Source organism: Bidens hawaiensis, unplaced genomic scaffold, assembly GCF_021521415.1.
Source record: "Bidens hawaiensis isolate Kalapana, Puna unplaced genomic scaffold, B.hawaiensis_p1.1 tig00003654_1, whole genome shotgun sequence".
Classification (NCBI taxonomy): domain Eukaryota; kingdom Viridiplantae; phylum Streptophyta; class Magnoliopsida; order Asterales; family Asteraceae; genus Bidens; species Bidens hawaiensis.
The window spans coordinates 809931-831757 of record NW_027491210.1 but is presented as its reverse complement, the minus strand read 5'-3'; the positions used below and the strand labels follow the sequence as shown (position 1 = coordinate 831757).

The 21827-nt window shown below is 37.8% G+C and overlaps 1 long non-coding RNA gene across 1 annotated transcript; it reads left to right on the top strand.

The window, feature by feature from the left end:
• Window positions 1-20418: 20418 nt before the first annotated feature.
• Window positions 20419-21574, top strand: LOC143624117 (uncharacterized). The gene is made up of 3 exons (XR_013152037.1): window positions 20419-20582; window positions 21069-21300; window positions 21395-21574. It is a non-coding gene; the product is annotated as an uncharacterized LOC143624117 (long non-coding RNA).
• The last annotated feature ends 253 nt before the right edge of the window (window positions 21575-21827 follow it).

The following is a 21827-nucleotide window of genomic DNA, read 5'->3' as shown; positions in this document are numbered from 1 at the left end:
TTTACCTATTCTATGAACGAACATAACTGTTAATGCAAATGAATAGAATGACTCTTCTCATCAATCAATGGACTATAAATAATATTACAAAGGTACATAAAATAGAAAATAAGATCATCCTAACTATATAAAATATTTTCACAATATTTTTCGTCTAATAACCCCCCGCAGTTGGAGCAGTAGTAGGAGGGCGAACACATGGTCTGGATCGAAAACAAATAAATAGTTCCTTAGGTAATCCGTTGGTGAAGCTATCTGAACATTGAAATTATGCAGGAACAAGTAGAACCCGGACATTGTAACATTTCGGATCTATTGTATTCGTATTTGTTTTCCGTTTCGGTAATGTAATTCTGATCTTGGTTTATTAATAAAATTTTGCGTTTATAAGCATTTGGATGTGTATATTCGTTTCGTACCCTATATGTTACTCAAACTTGTCATTTATTGCTTAAAACCTTTAAAAAGATTAAAAACGGACATTCTAAGAAGATCAGGGACTAAAACTAACCAAAATGAAAGCTGCAGATCCGTCCCACACGACGCGACATGCGACCAAGTGGCCTTACTTAGTCGCGTAGCGCGACCAACTGACATGCAGATCATATTTTTGGGCAAGTTTGGTTTTAATGCAAAATCAGTTATTTTGGAACCAAATCCCGTGTTTTTAGCCCCAAGAAAACCCCTCTAGCCATGGTATATGTCAACATTTGTTTACCCCTTCTCCAAGAACGAATTTTGGCTTTTATTTCGTTCGATTTCTTCATCAGACGAGATCTCTTGCTTAAACGGGCTTTTCGTCCAAATTTAGCATTATATTACGTTTTCTGCATAAACGAGGCCACCAAGACCTTCACTTCACGTCTGTAAACCCCCTACACTCTATAATAACCGGCCCTCTTGTGTATTTGGTCGGATTTTCTCAAGTTCTAGCAAAATTATTTACCGGTTGACTTTTCCGAACATAAGCATTTATCATTGACCTCTTGATTTCTCATCATTCTTTTCATCTCCAGGGTAAGTTGTTTTCTTAAATATTGTAGTTTTTTTTATCTGTAGAAAAAAAGCCCTAAATCAATTTTGCATATTGAGGGAGTCTCCCTAGTTAAATTAATCCCAAACGTTAAGGGTATTTTAATCAAATCCATTGATTTGTCAATTTCTCTATCCTCTGGTCGGAACTAGCTTTCAGTCTAGAGACTTTTTTGCTCACCATAAAATTTTGAGTGTACTAGTCAAAATCGACTACGGACTCAAATTTCGGATTCTGAAGAATACCAGCTCGTTTAAGTCTTAAAAACCTCATAACTGGAGTTTTACAAATCTGTTTAACCTGATTCCAATTGCGTTGTTCTAAATTTTAATTCTAGTCTACTGTCTCGAAGTTTGAGGTTCATTCGGGTTAATTCAGTCAGCGCATTAAAGTTTGGTTTCTCATTATTGTTTACTTTTATCTTAAAACTTGCCTAAGAAATAAGGTGAGAAATAATTCCCCTCATTTATACTGATTTTTTACAAACATTTTGGGGACTTATGCTTACCAACTCATATTTTACATATTATATATTATACACAGCTAGAAAACTGTGAATAATGTGTGTTGTTCGATTGAATGATTAATTGTTATTTGACTAGTTGTTTTACTTTATCGCATTTCGAGAATTCCATCATAATCACATTATTGTATGATCGTATGACTGTCATAGTAGCCAAAACATGATTCGCTAGGCAATGCTCAACTGACACCACTTATTTCTCGTGGTTTGATTGATTTATGCCTGTAATATTAGTTTTGCTCTTTTATTCACATATTATTATAATAACAAAACTGGTGATTTTCTAACTCAAACTCGTGTTGACAAGCTATATTATTTTGTACTCATATGAAGGTTATCATTTGGTTTAAAGCTAGAAGATTCATTTAGAGATACATTAAGTTAATTTAATAAAAAAAACTATTGTGTTTGTGATGTGTTGTAAAACACAACTATTTTCCGCACCCTTTTATCATCTTTTAAGTGCTTAATTATATAATAATTAATGATTTAATTCGTTTTAACTTGGTCTTACAAAGTTTATTATTTGTGTAGGTTACGAGTTTTAAAGGAGAAAAAGTTCGGGTTTTTGAAGACATTGGAGACCTTTATGATCAAGTTTGAAGACTAAAACTCAAGGTCCGATCCAAGCCCACAAGATCCAAGCCTTACATGTTATTATATTAAGATAACTAAAAAAGAAAAAAAACCCTAGCTGGCTGGCTGCTCTCTTTTGGCGATCGGAAATCAAGAAGAAAAAGAGTTTGTTGTTTTTTTTTTTGACATTTTGGTCGGCATTCAACCAACACTCTTGTTAGTTTTAAGGAAACACACAAATTTAATTTGTGTGGCTCAAGTTGGCGTGGAGCAAGAAACACAAATAAAAAAATATAAAAAAAATATATACTAACACACCTTGGATTTGATTGCCGATCGCAGCAACTCAGAGGGAAAAATATTTTTTATTCAAAGTTCTTTTGAAGCTAAGGAAAGAAGAATGAAGCCAAGGGGAGCCGGGGCAACAACCGTAATAGGGAACATTATTTTTCTTCAAAGTGGTTTGCATTGTTTATTTTATAAGTTCATCTTTATATTTCTTGATATGATGATTATGACTTTTAAATCTGTTAAATTTTTCGTTGGTTATGATTATTGGCTAAATCTTTTGTACTACCTAGGTGCTGATGATTATTGACATTGTTTGACGGTTTACTTGGTTTTAATTGATCACATAACGTATTATTATTGAACGGCTTTATTTAATTTGATCTTTGTTGTGTTAAAATATTGTTTTTATATAATTATTGCGCGTAAGACTTTGATTGATTGTGTGTCATTCGATTAGGGTTCTACGTTTAGGTCTTAGACTTGGTGTTATTGATCTATTTATGGTTAGCGCGGCCATATGAATCTTAAGTGGGATTAATTATTAAAATTCAATAGGTTCACCTTCCTTATGACCGAGAGGTAATAGGAAGTCGGTTTGTCTTGCGTCTTTATTCGGTTAGGTTAAAATTGCGCGAGAGCGAGTTTTGGTCTTTCCCGGTTTAGTTTTGCGTGCAAATATGTGTCTTAGATCGAGTTAGATTTTGTTACCCCTTTATTCCTAGAACTGCTAGTACCAATTTTAAGCGGGTTTTGTGTCGTTTAGTCCGAAAGGAGATGTGTCATCAGGGTACCTTAGTAATCTTTATCCCGGTGCATTTATTCAATTTTCTTAGATTTGTGAGGGTTATTTGATGAGACCGAGAGGTAATCTAGCGAACTTTAATGAGCCTTAGTTGATTATTTTAAGATCCCAGTGTCGTGTGATTAGTTAATTCCATTAGCCGTCGAACTGTCAGTAGGATTCTTGCCTAGGTAGTCGTTTCTCCGCATTTGTTAAAACCTCGTTAGTTTCGTTAAGTTAAGTTAAGTTAAGTTAAGTTAAGTTAAGTTAAGTTAAGTTAAGTTAGTTGAAATTAATTAAAATAAAAAAAAATAAAAAATCACTTATAAATCTTTCAGGGTAGGACTTGGATTAGGGATTATAATCTGAGCCGTTCTCACGTGTCTTCGAGTTCGATATCCGGACTTTCCTCTTCTTTGCTATGCGCGACCGGTACACTTGCCGATTGTGTGAACTAGGATAGACTGTTTAGTTTTTAAAGCTTAGTTGTGATTCGTGTTTATTATTTATATATATATTTTCGCACATCATGTTTTTGCCGCCGTTGTTGGGGACACGGTCTGAGGCGATTAGAGAACGACCCGAGTTTGGGGACTTAACTGTTTTTTTTACTTGCTTACTTGTGTTTATTTGTTTTTAGTTTAATATTAGCCTAGTTAATTTTAGTTTTTTTCTTTTTAGTCGTATGCGTCATACCCGCTCACAAGGACCGCCGAAGCTTGAAACGTTTGACGATACCGAGAAAGTCGAGCCTGAGAGAGAGCGTTCTGTTTCACCGACGAGTTCTGATTCTTCTTCTTCTGTTTCTTTCGCTTCTTCTAGGGATAGGAACATGGGTGACCAACCGCCTAGGAGAGTAGTAACTGACTATGGTAGGCCGACTCCGAATCGTCATTCTAGCATCACTTTACCGAAAGGTGCCGCCGCTAGCAACTGGTCTGTTCCTGCCCACGTCATGCAACTCATCAAAACCGCACTCCAATTCCAAGGGCTAGAGAGCGAAGATCATTCAAACTACATCGACATGTTCGTTCAGATATGCGAAACTTTCAATATCGGCAACATGAACGATGAAGCCATCTATCTCCGTCTTTTTCCCTTCTCACTTTCCGGCAAAGCCTACAAATGGCTGAAGTCACTGCCTCCTGGATCCATCACCACTTGGGTGGGCCTTCAAGAGAAATTCATGACCAAATTCTTTCCGCCATCTAAATCCGCTCGACTCCGTGAGGAGATTTGTTCCTTCCTCATGAGGTCCGACGAGTCTTTCGGGGAAGTTTGGGAAAGATTCAAGGACATCCTTCTTAGTTGTCCTCATCATAGTTTAGATAAATGGAAGCTCATCGTGAAATTCTATAATGGAGCCACACAGCACGTGAGGGAGATGTTGAACCAAACTGCTAACGGAACCTCCTCAAGAATAAAGATCCTGATGAGTGTGTCATCCTTTTTTATTATCTAGCAGCAAGCTACGAGGGGCACAGGGGCAGAAATTCTTCCACGTCATCGAGAGGAGTACTTCAAGTAGATTCGAGCACTAGCATGCAGGCGCAGATTGATGTTTTAAACAAACACATTAGAGATCTTACCGTTAAGAGCGTCGCGAAGTGTGAGGTTTGCCGAGGGGGTCACGACACCATTACCTGTCCTGTTAAGCCGGATAACAATCAGGAGGAGGTTGACTTCGTCAACAATCCATTGAGATATCAAAACCCCGCCTTCGGCGGGAACACTGGCTGGAGAAATCAGAATAACTATCGAGGGGGACAAGCCAGTGGCTACCAAGCCCAATACCAAAACCAGCGTCGAGAGAATCTATTCGGGCAGGGGAGTTTAATTCAAGAGAGTTTGGAACAAGTGGGGAGAGAGGAGAAGAAAGCCTCACTGGAGGAAATGATGGCAGGGCTGCTGAAGCATGATGAGAGGAGCCGAGTGACAAATGAAGCCAAATTTGCAGAACACGATGCTATGCTAAAGAACTAGGCCACATCTCTAGATAATCTTGAGCGTCACGTCGGAGAGATTGCTAGCCAGTTATTCGAGAGAGCACCAGGTTCACTACCAAGTCATACTGAGAAAAATCCGAGAGGGTTCGCCAAACAGTGACTACTAGAAGCGGTGCAAAAAGAGAAAAAGAGTCTAATCCTTCGAGAGTTGTAATACCTGCGGTCGAAGAAGAGGAGCAGGTGGATGAGGAAATCCAGATGGAGCCTCCTCCGGCCGAGGCACACCAGCAAACTATCCCAGCGAGTACGAAGCCGGCCGATATACATTCTTCATCATCAAACCCACATTTGAGAGTCTACAAATCCAAATTGCCTTATCCTGGGAGACTCTGATCGGATAGAGATGAGGAGCAAAACTCCAAGTTCCTCGAACTTCTCAAGAAGCTTCACCTGAACAATCCTTCCTTTGAGGCGCTTACTTAGATGCCTAAATATGCCAAATTCCTTAAGTACATTCTTTCCAATAAGGATAAGCTAGCTGAGGTCTCATCTATTCCGTTGAGTGCTGGGTGCTCTGCAGTTTTGCAGAGCAAGTTGCCTGAAAATATGGCCGATCCTGGGAGTTTTACATTTCCTTGAATCTTAGGTGACGATACGGTTCGACATGCTCGGCCGACCTTGGGGCCAACATCAATCTCATGCCGTATTCTGTGTTCAGTAAATTGTGTCTTGGAGAACCGAGGCCAACCCGAATGATTATCCAACTTGCTGATCGTTTCGTGAAATACCGTCGAGGGGTGGTCGAGAACATGCTTGTTTGTATCGACAAGTTCATTTTCCCGGTGTACTTTGTCATTCTAGATATGAATGAGGATGATAGTGTCCCTCTCATTTTAGGCCGACCATTCCTTTCCACTGCCCATGCGTTGATCGACGTCCGTGAGGGCAAACGTTTTCTGAGAGTTGGGGATGATAACGTCACCTTTGACGTAAGACAATCACTCAAGCACCCCAATTCGGCGGACGACTCCCTGTATTTCGTTGCCACCATCGTATCACATGTGCAGGAGATTTTCACTGACATATGTGGAGGACCTACCTTGGACCCACAGATTCTTTATAGGGAGATTTCAGAGGTCGAGATGGTTGCCATGACAGCTCCACCAATGATGGATAACACCATGTCACCACCCCTAGATTCAGAGTCATCTGTTGAGATCGTGCGAGACCTTAAGGATCTACCCGATCATTTGGAGTATGCATTTTTGGACGAAGAGAGGAAGCTACCCGTCATCATCGCGTCTGCCTTGATGGAGGTCGAGAAGTTGAAGTTGTTGAAGGTGTTGAAAGCGCAAAAGGAGGCGATAGCATGGAAGATTATCGACATCAAAGGGATTAATTCCTCGTTCTGCACTCATAAGATCCTTATGGAGGATAATTTCCAATCCGTCGTTCAGCCTCTACGGAGGCTTAATCCGAAAATACTAAAGGTCGTTAAGAAAGAAATCATCAAACTCCTTGATGCGGGAATCATATTTCCCATCTCTGATAGCGCCTGGGTGAGTCCAATCCAAGTGGTTCCGAAGAAGGGTGGCATGACTGTCGTCACCAATGAATGGAAAGAGCTTATTCCCATTAGGACCATGACTGGTTGGAGAGTCTGCATCGATTACCGCAGACTGAACGATGCCACTAGGAAAGATCACTTTCCTCTACCTTTCATTGATCAGATGCTTGAGCGTTTGGCGGGTCGGCAGTACTACTGTTTTTTGGATGGTTTCTCCGGGTATTTCCATATCCTGATCTATCCCGATGATCAGGAGAAAACCACATTCACCTGCCCCTACTACACGTTTGCCTATAAATGCATGCCCTTTGGACTTTGTAATGCTCCAGCTACTTTACAGCGATGTATGGTGGCGATCTTTCATGACATGATCGAGAATTTCATGGAGGTCTTCATGGACTATTTTCTGTCTTCGAGAATTCTTTCGATTATTGTCTCTCCAACCTTGATAGGATGATGGCTCATTGCGTAGGCACCAACCTTGTCCTCAACTGGGAGAAGTGTCACTTCATGGTACGTGAGGGTATCGTTCTAGGACAAAGGATCTCGAGTGCGGGGATCGAGTTTGATCAAGCTAAAATTGAAACCATTTCTAATCTTCCCCTGCCTACTTCTGTGAGATTCATCCGTAGCTTCTTAGGTCATGCAGGTTTATATCGCCGGTTCATTAAAGATTTCTCGAAAATTGCGAGAGCGATGACCAAGCTACTAGAGAAAGATGCTCCATTTGTCTTCTCTGAATAGTGTATCAAGGAATTTGATCTTCTAAAAGACAAACTCGTTAGCGCACTGATCATGGTTGCTCCCGACTGGTCTATGCCATTCGAATTGATGTGCGACGCGAGCGACTATGCCGTTGGAGCTGTGCTTGGACAGTGGAAGGAGAACCACTTCCACCCGATCTACTATGCTAGCCGGACCCTAAACAGTGCTCAGGAGAATTACTCTACCATTGAGAAAGAGTTATTAGCTGTGGTGTTTGCATTTGATAAGTTTTGGTCCTATCTCGTTCTGTCCAAAACAGTTGTCTACACGGATCATGCTGCCATTCGTTATATTTTCAACAAGCAGGACGCTTAGCCTCATCTTATCTGATGGATCCTGCTGCTTCAAGAGTTTGATATAGAAATCCTTGATAAAAAGGGGGCCGAGAATGTAGCGGCTGATCACTTGTCACGTTTTGAGAAAGCCGAGATTGGATATGCTGGGGTCATCATCAATGACCGTTTCCAGATAGAGAATCTTATGTTTGTCAGAGCCCAGGATGATGGCTACCCGTGGTTTGCAGATACAGCGAACTTCCTCGCCGATGTTTCCCTCCCTAGTAGGATGTCTCACCAGCAAAAGAAGAAATTCTTTACTGACGTAAAGTTCTACATCTGGGATGACCAGTTTCTTTTTCGTATAGGTGCTGATCAGCTTGTGAGGAGATGTGTGGATGTTGAAGAAGGGTGGCGGATTTTGAGCCACTGTCTTGAGGGATCGACATGAGGTCACCATGGTGAGGTTCTTACTGCTAAGAAGGTCTTCGATTTAGGATTTTATTGGTCTTCAATTTTTAAAGATGCTCATGCGTTCGTAAAAAGCTATGACCGATGTCAGCATGTCGATAACATCTCATCCCAAAATGAGATGCCCCAAAATGCTATTCAGGTTTGTGAGGTTTTTGACATTTGGGGTATTGATTTTATGGGCCCGTTCCTATCGTCTAGAGGGAACAAGTACATTTTTGTGGCAGTTGATTACATCTCCAAGTGGGTCGAGGCCAGAGCCTTGCCCACTAACGACGCCCGAGATGTAGTAAGATTTCTGAAAAATCTTTTCTCTCTTTTTGGTGTACCGAAAGCCTTGATCAGCGATCGAGGTACTCACTTTTGCAACGTGCAGATGGAGAAGGCGTTGGAACACTATGGGGTCACCCATCAGCTTGCGACTGCCTAGCACCCATAGACTAGTGGACAGCATCAAATTCATTCTTGAGAAGACGGTTGGGCTAAATCGAAAGGATTGGTCGAAAAATTAGATGATGCTTTGTGGGCTTTCCGTACAGCATACAAAACTCCGACCGGTTCCACACCATTTCGGATGATTTATGAGAAAGCCTTTCATTTGCCTGTTGAGTTGGAGCACCGTGCTTCTTGGGCCCTTCAAACAGCTAACCTTGATCTTTCGACTGCTGAAGTTCACCATTTCCATCAGATACAAGAGTTAGAGGAACTTCGCGATCATGCCTATGCACACTCGTACAATTATAAGCTGAAGACAAAAGAGCTACATGATAGGAAGTTGTGAGGTGATAAACAGTTCATGTGTGGGGATCGGGTTTTGCTATATAATTCCCGATTACAGTTATTTCCGGCAAAGCTGAATTCCCGATGGTCAGGCCCATTCACCATTACTGAGGTATTTTCGTATGGCACAATTGAGATTGAAGAAGAAAGAGGGAAGTTTAAGGTGAACGGTCAGAGGTTGAAGCACTACATAGGTGAGCCAGTAGCTGATCAGACAATCGAGGTGTTCTACCTTGACTCACTGACCGAGGCGTAGACATGTTGGAGGCATCACTCGGGAGATGGCCCAAGTTGTAGAGTGTGTATAATGATATTCTTTATTATGTGTTTTATTTATTTAATTTTTGTTATTAAAAAAATTTACAAAAAATTAAATTATAATAATCAAAAAATTAAAAATAAAAAAAAATTAAGAAAATACAAAAACACAAAAATATGTTTATTTCTTATGTTTTTGTTTTCTGTTTTGTACGCCGCTACATGCGAGCGAGTTTGAGTTATTGCAGGTATTATTATGCACATGGTAGCTCTGATGGAGTTTTGGAACTGATTCTACCGAGGTTGCGGCCGCAATGAATGATATACAGTCGTTCGATTTATACATAGCTGGTGATGATTCTGCATATAAACCAGGGAGTAACCCGTTCTCTGTTTTACTTTTGAATACTTTAAGTTTTTATTTTTTATTTTTATTTTATTTTTTTTCCTTGTTCTCATCGAGGAAGATTTTGTTCTAAGTGTGGGGATGAGAATATATTTTACTTAGTTGTAGGAAAAAAGTTTTTTCAAAAAAATTGTTTTGTTCTTTCGCTGAAAATTATGTTGGCTACTTAAGTTCGAGGGACATATACTTGTATATGTTTGGTCTTGTTATCTACATGTAGACATACGGGATAGCCATTTACCGAAAAACTGAAAGTGACTGGGGCGATTGAATTTAAAAAAAAAATAAAGGAAAGTGTCCCTTGAAAATTGTTTTTGTTCTACATTAAACAGGAAATGATATTATTACAGTTGTGTTAACGAACTCTCGGAACTTTTGAAATATAGAAAATAATAATCAAAGAAGAGATGGTTTGCATATCTGATTTGGGATGTGTCGGTAGGCCTAACTAGCTTTGATAGTCCTCTTTAGCAGATTATATATATATATATATATATATATATATATATATATATATAATAATTTGAAAAACGGTGAAACCGAATTTCGATGCTTAGGGAGAATTACCATAATCTAAAAACTTTGAGATGGTAAGACTTAGATGCACTCAAACCAGCACACCAGCACTTGTCCATCTTTTTACGAGCTTAGAAATAGTTATATACTTTAGGGTGATATAAAAAAAAGAAAAAAAAAAGAAAAAAAGAAAAAAAAGAGAAGTATGTTTTGAAAGTGTATTATGAAAAGTTGTTCCAAAATGAAAATAATTTTGAGAAAGTTATGTATTGTAAAATGTCAAAGAAGCATTCTTTAAAGTTAGTAAAAGAGACCAAAGATGCACATACTAGACATGACTTAGAGTTAACGTGTTACCATGGGGATAGTGACTCTGGGGATACACTATTGGGGATCGAAGGTTCTTAGTCAATAAATATCAAATTAGGAATTTATGGGACAAAGTCAAATAAAATTTAGGAATAGCTCGTACGACCTCCACAGGACCATTCATCCACCAAATTTCACCGAGTGCATCTAATTAGTACCATCAACGAGTCCTTGGCTTATGGTGATTTGTCGAACCAGTTTGCTTCGACTCTAGTTCTTCTAGATCTCTTTGTCTGAGATGGGGATGGTGTAGCCTTGATTTTTGCACTTATAACGCTTAATGCAATTAGGAGCTTGATTGGTTAATGGCTGGGTTTAAGTGGACAACAATATCGGCAATCGCGGTCAATATGTCGAGCAGTTTCTTATGGTTTCGTAATGTTAAATAATTTGGGAGTTTGTTGTTTTCACTTGGTTTTGATTATGTGTAGATTTCTATTTCAGGGACGAAAAAGTCTAAGTGTGGGGATGTTTGATGTGTTGTAAAACACACCTATTTTTCGCAGCCTTTTATCATCTTCTAAGTGCTTAATTATATATTAATTAATGACTTTAACTCGTTTTAACTTAGTCTTACAAAGTTTATTATTTGTGTAGGTTACGAGTTTTAAAGGAGAAAAAGTTTGGGTTTTTTAAGACATTGGAGGCCTTTATGATCAAGTTTGAAGACTAAAACTCAAGGCCCGACCCAAGCCCACAAGATCCAAGCCTTACATGTTATTATACTAAAATAACTAAAAAGAAAAAAAAAAACCCTAGCTGGCTGGCTGCTCTCTTTTGGCGATCGGAAATCAAGAAGAAAAAGAGTTTGTTGTTTTTTTGACATTTTGGTCGGCACTCAACCAACAATCTTGTTGGTCCTAAGGAAACACACAAATTTAATTTGTGTGGCTCAAGTTGGCGTGGAGCAAGCAACACAAATAAAAACAACATAAAAAAAGATGTCCTAACATGCCTTGGATTTGATTGCCGATCGCAGCAACTCAAAGGGAAAAATATTTTTTATTCAAAGTTCTTTTGAATCTAAGGAAATAAGAAGGAAACCAAGGGGAGTCGGGACAGCAACCGCAATAGGGAACATTATTTTTCTTCATAGTGGTTTGCATTATTTATTTTGTAAGTTCATCTTTATATTTCTTGATATGATGATTATGACTTTTAAATCTGTTAAATTTTTGTTGGTTATGATTATTGGCTAAATCTTTTGTACTACCTAGGTGTTAATGATTTTTGACATTGTTTGACGATTTACTTGGTTTTAATTGATCACATGACGTATTATTATTGAAAGGCTTTATTTAATTTGATCTTTGGTGTGTTAAAATATTGTTTTAATATAATTATTGCTTGTGATTCCGCGTATGACTTCGACTGATTGTGTGTCATTCAGTTAGGGTTCTACGTTTAGGTCTTAGACTTGGTGTTTTTGATCTATTTGTGGTTAGCGTGGCCATAGGAATCTTTAGTGTGATTAATTATTAGAATTCAATAGGTTCACCTTCCTTGTGACCGAGAGGTAATAGGGAGTCGGTTTGTCTCGCGTCTTTATTCGGTTAGGTTAGAATTGCGCGAGAGCGAGTTTTGGTCTTTCCCGGTTTAGTTTTGCGTGCAAATATGTGTCTTAGATCGAGTTAGATTTTGTTACCCCTTTATCCCTAGAGTTGTTAGTACCAATTTTAAGCGGGTTTTGTGTCGTTGAGTCTGAGAGGAGATGTGTCATTAGGGTACCTTAGTAATCTTTATCCTAGTGCATTTATTCAATCTTCTTAGATTTGTGAGGGTTAGTTGGTGAGACCGAGAGGTAATCTAGCGAACTTTAATGAGCTTTAGTTGATTACTTTAAGATCCCAGTGTCGTGTGATTAGTTAATTCCATTAGCCGTTGAACTGTCAGTAGGATTCTTTCCTAGGTAGTCGTTTCTCCATATTTGTTAAAACCTCGTTAGTTTCGTTAAGTTAAGTTAAGTTAGTTGAAATTAATTAAAATAAAATAAAAAAATAAAAAATCAATTAGAAATCTTTCAGGGTAGGACTTGGATTAGGGTTTATAATCTGAGCCGTTCTCACGTGTCTTCGAGTTCGATATCCGGACTTTCCTCATCTTTGCTATACGCGACCGGTATACTTGCCGATTGTGTGAACTAGGATAGACTGTTTGGTTTTTAAAGCTTAGTTGCGATTCGTGTTTATAATTTATATATATTTTTTCGCACATCAGTTTGGTTTTTATCATTTTAAGATATTTGGTGTCTTGTGAGCTGTGAACCAATGGTTCGCACCCCGACATTTCTTCGTAGGTAGGGGTGTGACAGATTTGTATCATAGCCGAAGGCTATAAGATATCATTATAAATGTCATAGTAAAATACTTAGGACCCTATACGTGCTTACTTGATTGCTTTATGTGCTTATTTTATGTGTTTACAGCTTATAAAGTATTTATTTATTTTTATTATTTAATCATGTACACTCACACACAAAGTCCGAGGCTACGCCTCAATCTCAAATTAGTTTCTTTAAATTGGTAGATTGTTTTTAATTTTGGGGAAATTACTTAAGAATTCCCTTATTTTGTTTTTACCCCTTCACCTTAAAGCAAGTGAGTATGACAAGTTCTCTTAGTAACTGGTAAGGGGATAGAACTGTGAGTCAGGCCTTGGCAAAACGATTTCGAGAATAAAAGTAAAGATGATATTCCTTTCCTGTAGGATAACCTGACCACAATAATCGATCTTATATGCCAAAGCGGAACAAATGTCATACGACCAGAACTTTAAGCGGTTAACGTAACCGGTTACATGGTTACATTCCTTATATAAAAACCGAATTCACGGTGATACGTGGCTAAAATTGGAAGATTCCAAATATTTATATTGTTGTTGTTGTTGTTATTATTATTATTATTATTAAAAATGTTTAGTTGGGTGAAAAGCCCATGTCAATCTAGGGACACTCCAACTATCCATTTCTCAACCTGTTTTGATTTTTATGTTTTGTTGGAACATTCTCTTCTGCGGTGGTTCACGAGATGCTACAACTACTCGTATTTGATTTCGTTCATATTTTATTTTGTTGGATCAGTTAAAATGCCATGGAATTCTCATGGGCCGATTAACTTAATAGTTTTGATAATTCTTTAATTAGTTGGGCCATTTAAAATGCCATGAGACACTCATGGGATATCAAAATCACAAATTGATGCTGTGTTATTTTAAATGGGCCATTTAAAATGGCATGGAACGCTCATGGGAGGCACAATTTACAAATTTTATGTTTCGTTATTTAGCCGACCATTTAAACTGCCATGTAAATCTCATGGGAGGCCAAATCATAAAGTATGTTCATTATTTAGTTGGGTTCCTTTAAAGGCTTGGCCCAATAAATTTAAACTGTTATCTTAGTATATGAAATCATCTCAATTCTCTTTAAACAAAACTCGTTTACTCATCTAGTTATCTCACATTGATCACATTATTTATGTCAACTCACGAAATTTTACACAACTTACTCACTATCTTACGAATATTTATGTTTGGTCCTTGTAGAATGTCTTCTCTAAAAAACCATCATCGTCATTAACGCCGTTCGTCTGGTTCTCATGACCCCGTCTGGCTGTTAGGATCACTAAATAATTTACTGCTACAATTCCTACTATCGTGACTCAGATTCAAAGCCTTGACTTGAATGGTTTTCTTCATTTGCTGCTCCACGCAACTTTCACTTCAAGCATTTCACTAGTGCTATACCACCCAAGTACATTGGAGAGGAAAATGCCACTAATTTCTCCAATGGTTAGAGAAAATGGAGAACGTATTCATCCATTGCGAATCTCCGGACGACAAACGGACTAAGTTCGCCTCGAGCATCTTTGACTAACGGGATCTCAATTTGTGGAATACTTTAAAACCATCCGAGGAACCGGTTTTTCTATGGTCATGCCTTGGGATGATATCAAAGAACCAATGGAGAAAGAATTTTGCCCGGAACATCAACTTCAAAGGCTTGATACAGAGTTTTGGGAACTCAAGAAAATTGGTGGTGATAACTCTACATATTCGAATCATTTCACGGAACTCAGCCTGCTAGTACCCCACCTCGTAACACCCGAGTATCGTGCCATTCGAAAATATATCTGTGGGTTACCAACAATCTTCCGTGAGGCTGTGGTTAGTTGTGACCCTCTCTCCATCAGTGAAGCTATTGCTCTAGTTGCTGCTTTCTCAGATGACCATGTTAAGGATGGAAGCCTCTCTTGAAAGGACTCTAAACCTACCCTTGGCAATTCCAAAACCGAATACTCAACCGATGCTAAGTCCGAACCCAACCCACTTCGCATAACAAATACACCAACATTTCCCACCACAACAAGAAAGATAAATCCAACCACCAAAACTATGCTATCAATTAAGCACAACCTGATCCAACCGTCTCAAATAAGAAACCTTACATTGTTTCTTACCAGATATGCTTCACTTGTAACTATCATCATTCGGGTCAATCCCCATGTCGTTTTCGCATCCAATGTAATCGTTACAATTATCTTGCTAATACTCGTCGTACACCACCTAGTGCACAAGCTGTCCCACAACGGTAAGTGCCGCCTGCTCCTAAATCCCATGCTATGCCATCTGCTCCACCCGGAGCACCTGCTATACGTTCTTGCTACAATTGTGTACACCCTAATCATCTTCGCAATGTGTTTCCTCAAATCATTCACGCTCACCAAGCTCAAGCTATACCAACGCCCTACTACACTACTCATGCTCATCAAGTCCAAACCTACCAACATTACATCCTTCAAGATCCTTTAGTCAATCAAGATCATTCCTACTTAACCCAAACCTATCAAATCCCGTACTGATCGATGTTGAAAGGTCAATTAAAAACATTTATAAAATACCTTTACTAGCAAGGGCAGGTATGGTGTTGAATCTACAGGAAATCAGTGGAAAGTGCTCATCAAATTCATGATTAGAAGGTGTTATGATGGTGGAGAATGGCCCCAAAATCTCCCAAGGATGTTAAGGTATGAAGCATAATCGATTTATGGTTTAATTAGGCTTAAATATGGAAGAAAAACAAGAAAACACGATTTTCCATCAGACCCGGCCGTAGCTTACGGCCTGGCCACCGTAGCTTATGGCCTGGGCGTAAGCTACGGCCTCTGGTCATTGCCTTACGGTTGCTACAGCACCAAAACACCGTTTTCTTCATAAAATCTTCATTTCACTCCGTTTTCCTCCCCGTTTGCGGCCACGTCTTCGTATTTCAATTCTCTATCATATCATATATCATTACTTTCATTTCCACTCCATCATGAATGATAAAAATTCGCTCCTTTAAGCTCTTCTAAGCTCCGATCACCTGTAAACATAATGCCAATCAAAGTATTTGTGTTCGATACATATAAACAAGTAAACACACAATATAAAACACTTAAAGCACGTTATTTCATCCTTACATCACGTACCTACAAGCTCAAGTTTAGCAAACTTACTCCAACCAAACCCCACTCTTGCAACCCATTCAAGCTATTCCAAATCAATCTACCTCGACTGCTAAAGTTCTTATAGATCCAATTCCTCCAGGTTATCCAAGTTAAGTTAATCAAGTTAACCGTAAGTAAGCTTCTCAAAGACTCTGACGACTCTTGTTTCTTGCGTTATTCCTATATTAATTTATTTTGTCTTTTCAAGTTATGTATTGTAACAATTTCGCACCTAATTGTGGTGTTGAATAATTTCAATTTGGGTTATTTATCCTTCGCGTGTTTTTATCTTATGAATAAAGTTTATTTTATTTATCAAAGTTAATGGTTTAAGATACCGTACTCCTATCTTATTTTTTCATTCTCATTCATCACGATCCATTTTTATCTCCACCTCAAGGAATCCATTCCTTTTTAATTTTTAAGATTTATATATTTATATATTTATATGAAAAAATGTTATAGAAATTTCACTATTCTATTAAGCAACTCGAAAGTTCATTTATTTTTAGAAATGATTTATACATTGATGATCTTCTGGGTTATATCTAAAATTTATTATACTCTTGCTTTTTCACAAATTATGTCATTCAAATGTTTTGTAACCCACATGATGGGACGAATTATGTGGACCATCCAACGATCCAAGTCCTCACATGGAAATTATAAGACGTACAACTGTGTGTCATAATCTACAACCGAAAGTAGTTTGAGTAATAGTACAAATGTTAAGATGATAAGGACATAATGGATACGGCGTTGGTACATCCTATATATAAGTGCCCTTATTGGATTTTCATTTGAAGGGTTGCTCCGACTACTCAAATATAACAACCCATAAAAAATAAACAAAACAAAAAGTGAAGAAAATAAAATAATTCCATCCCACATTGGTGAAAGAAAGAAAATGAAATGCCTACACCTTGATATAAATATTAAAGTGAGTTCTTGTCCCACATGGAAAGTAAGATAAATTTGGAAGCTTTTTATAAGAAGATGAGTTTCTATAGTAATATTCTTTTATGCCATGCATGCACCCAGTGGTCCTAGCGGAGGGTGTGAAGCAACCGACGTGCATGTGCACGGGCACGAGCTAGGGCTTGGGCGAAGTGAGATGGGCTCATTATGGCGCTTCGATGGCGCACTTTGCACGCTTGCATCTCCGCGAGCCGCTTGAGAGCCGCCTTAATGTTTTTAAAAACTTGTTCCTTCGTGCTACGCGAATAGATGAATTCAGGTCCCTTCACGCTACGCGAAGTCTTATAATTATTCAGACTCTCTTTTGTCCTTTGCGCTATGCGATGTGGATGAAATAGTGACACGTAGCCTGCCATGTAGCGTGCCACATGGCTTAGCTAGGGCTGACTCGACAACCCTATGTCCCTTTGCGTTACGCGAAACACTATATAGTGTTGGTTCGCGCTACGCGAGCTTACCAAATTTCAAGTATAAATAGGAGGGAAAATCAGCCTTCTTTTGCTTGCCCCACAACTGATTTTTCTCTTACTTTTTCTTATATTTAGAAGTTGGTATAATACTCCTGATTAGTAGTAACTATACCCTCTCTGATTGAAAAAAAACTTTTATACACGAATCCAAAAGCTCTGCCTGTACAAGGTAAGACATTATACCATCTTGTAAAGTTTCTAATCTCGTGATTATCGTTATAATTATTGGGTTTACACTAATTTAAATATGCTGCATTGTTTTTAATCTTAGTGTTTAATATCAGGATGCGCTCGTTTTTGTAAACATAAAAGGTGAGAAATTCGTGTCTTTGTACAACTCAAATTTACGTGAGACAACTGGTTTTCCAATTCTATCATGATGATTTTTAAACCTAATGACATATAATATAAATGCTTTCAAATATATTTTCAATGGATTTTAAAGTACATTATAGTGATTAAGTCTCTATTGACTTACAAGATGATTAGTGCTGGTATTGAGGGGATTTATATACAATGCTTGCCTATTGGGCTATTATACGTTACTTATTGGACAAGTGTTAGCCAATAAGTATTATGACCACAGTCATAGATACGGTTGAGTGACAAGTATCTTTCGGTACTTTGTAAGCAGGTAGATGTAAAAACATCTTAATGCTGTAACTATAAAATGTGTCATTTATATGTGAATGCTCTCACCAGTATTTTCCGATGATCAAATTTTTTAAACATATTTTAGGTGACTTGTTAAAGACAAAGGTATGATGCCTACTGTCTTCCAGCTTACATAACTGGCTTGTCACTAGAATAAAGAAACATGCTTTTGTAAATTAGGGTTTATCCCTATAAAACTTATGTTTGTATAAAATGGGTTTTATTCCCAGTTTATGAAATAAGAATCATGGTGTTTTTATAAATCTGATCATTTTCCCTAACTACATGATGAAATATTCCGCTGCTAATTTATTTTAATAAACACCGATACCACCACTCAACGTTCACGGCTTCACTCCCGGGGTATAGGGATCATGGGATGTGACAACTGAAGTGGTATTAGAGCCACTGGTATAAGAAATATTGGTATTTTAGTCATACCTAAAGTTTGAGAGTTAGGAAATAAATGTATTAACTTATGTGTTAACCATATGGATAAGATTCTAACCACACATGAAAATAAATAAATAGATAGATATGAATTTTCTTTTGGAGTTTTTTGCTTTATTGTTTTTAATTAACAACATGAGCGAGCTCATTGAAGCTTTCGAAAACATATCCGTTAACACTACAGATATGGAAGTGGGAAATCCTAGTGAACCAAATATAGAATACCCAGAACCTATGGTATTCCAAGCACAACCTCTAGAGAAACCCAAAGCAAAGAGGAGAAGAAAACTTAAATATTGGCAAAGAGGAATGAGAAAGAAAAAGAAGGAAAGAACAATAGTCACAAAACCACTCCCATAACTACAACCGGAAACACAACCCTCTTAACAACAAACCCATTCCCAAATACCAATGCGGGGAAAACTAGGCAGATGCCTAGATGAATGTGAAATTTTTGTACCCATAATAAATGATATAGGTACAGGTACCTCAATCAACCCAACCATACCATCTCAAACCCAAGAAAATATACCCACCCCCTAACGACATCATTAACCAAGCCCGTATAGAAGAATAGTGGAACAACGATTGCCAATTCCAAACTTTTATGACCAATCCTTATGCACCATTCCAATTCGAAACATCCAACTACCCCAATATGACGCTAGATAATATGGCGGAGCTACGCCACTATGGGAAAGAGTTGTTGTACACCGGTAACATGCAAAGGAATATTAGGGAAAATATCACTTGGAAATGTTATGATTGGTAACCTTACATATAACGACTATATATATATATAAATAGGATTAGGTTCATTTCAGAAGTATTCTTAATTCGAGAAGTGCGAGAAGTAATTACAACAATGATATTTTTATTTTCCCTTTAAAATATATATAAAGGTATATTGGTAATCTATCATTATCTTATATCTAGTATCTTTTAATTGCAAGATTGTTTCAAAAATTATTTTATTTGAATAATATTATCTGTTTATCACCAACATCAACCGTTCAAGACTAAAATACATCGGCCTTCACAATCCCAGATTTTTATCCACACAATCGCTAGTTTAATATCCATTGCAGATTTTTTGTGTATCAAAAATATCAAATTCGATTAAAATATTCACCGATCGACTATGCGGCCTAATTTTATTATGTCGTAAATCGATTTAGATTTCGATGTTGATGAATTTATTATGTGGAGTTTCTCACAACAAGATGATACATCGAATCAGTATTAACAAATCAGGTTTCATTCAATTCTTTCATGTCAACTTCACTTTTAAACATTCTTCATGGACTAATAGGATAATATTCATATGTATATATGCTCCATTTTTAGTTTCTACGTTTAGGTTTGAGTATAACAAATTGGATATTTGTGCAATACCTAATGTGCATTTTTATACACGATTATCAATTACTAGATATTTATGTGTATTCTATAACGTTTAGGGTTTATTTTTGTTGAATTTAAATTTACTTTAAGTATCTTAATATGTCATAAATTTTTTCTTAATCAAAGATCCAATTTGCTTAACAAATACAGCTATAATTGGATTAATATCACTCTAAAACTCTTGATTTTATTTCACACCTGATAACAACAACACTACACACACACACCATAAGTGTATGCCCGACATTTTGGAACTTATGTTTTAGACCGACGCATCGAATTAATTTGTGGGTGAAAAGTATATTATTCGGTCTCAACCAAGGGTGGATGGCTTGAAGACCAAGTCATGCTAGACTAGTATAAATAGATGTTTTTATTCATTTGTCTAGTATGAGTGAGTGTATTGTGTATTGAGCGAGATCTAGGGTTTTATCCCTTTGAGAGAGTCTCCGCCTCCAGGATGAGCTCTCCTGGTGGCGGCTGATATTTCTTAATCGAATGTATGTATGAATGTATGTATGAGTGTTTCATCTTAATGAGAATCATTCGGCTAATATTTCATACAACCATTTCTATCTTTTGTGTTTTGATTATGATTGTTCATCATATTATTGATTGTTAATCAAATCAGGCTCTCTCCCAATACACCCCATCCGTCCAAACATCTTTCAAGAGTGAATATGAGTGAGATTCGATCCTAACCCTAGATCCGAGCTCCACCGTTAATATCGACTATTCATGCTTCCACACCGGGGCTCGGTTCTGTCAATAGGTATCAGAGCTGGGTTACCGAATAGTTCAGACTAACTGCTGTACTGGTTCATTTCGCTCTTGAATCCACCATGGACGTTAACGATGAAGTTCGTTGAAATTATTTTTGGGGGTTTTGAAATTATTTGATGATTCGGAGAAAATTTTATGGATTGATGTTTGGTTTGATGACTCATTTGGAGATCCAACATCAATTTCATGTTTATTGGGTCAGAATGGTCCAGATCTGATGTAACAGTGTTATTTGGCTCGTTTTGGGGGAAAATCTGTTCATTTGATGATTTCCAGATCTTAAAAGGTCATGGATAAGATTGAAGATATATTTCTTTTATTTATTTCTAGATGACCTGGATATTGCTCATCGATTCTTTTCAGATTTCGGAACTACTTTTTCGATCTAAAAGAATTAGGGTTTTGTTTGCTCGATATTGATTTTGATATGTGTGCTGCACAAACAGGATATGGTATGCTGGAAAACGTTGTCGTTGGTACAAACTGATAAGGAGAATGTACAAGTGAAGAATGAACAGGTACTAAAGGCAATATTATCATTGTTTGTTGTAGCAAATGCAAAGTGATATTCAAGCAGGTTCTACAAGGGCAAATCAGTGATTGATGATGTAGAAATGAACTTTTGATGTACCGGGCATACAATGAACATATAAGATTGATCTCGAGTAATGATAATGGTTAAGTGTTGCTTCGGGCAGAGATTGTGTTTTGCCCAAGCACAATTTTTGGTTCGAGTACACTTTATCTCGGGCACATCTTATCTCGGGCACATCAAGTTCCAGTGTCGAGTAAACCCTTGCATATCTTTGTCTTCTCAAGAAAACTATCTTTTTAAGGCTCTAGAGCACACTTAGTGCTAGTGAAGGCTCTAGAGCACACCTAGTGCTAGGAAAGGCTCCAGAGCACACTTAGTGCTAGTGAAGGCTCCAGAGCACACTTAGTGCTAGTAAAGGCTCCAGAGCACACTTAGTGCTAGTGAAGGCTCCAAAGCACACTTAGTGCTAATAAAGGCTCCAGAGCACACTTAGTGCTAGTGAAGTGCTTC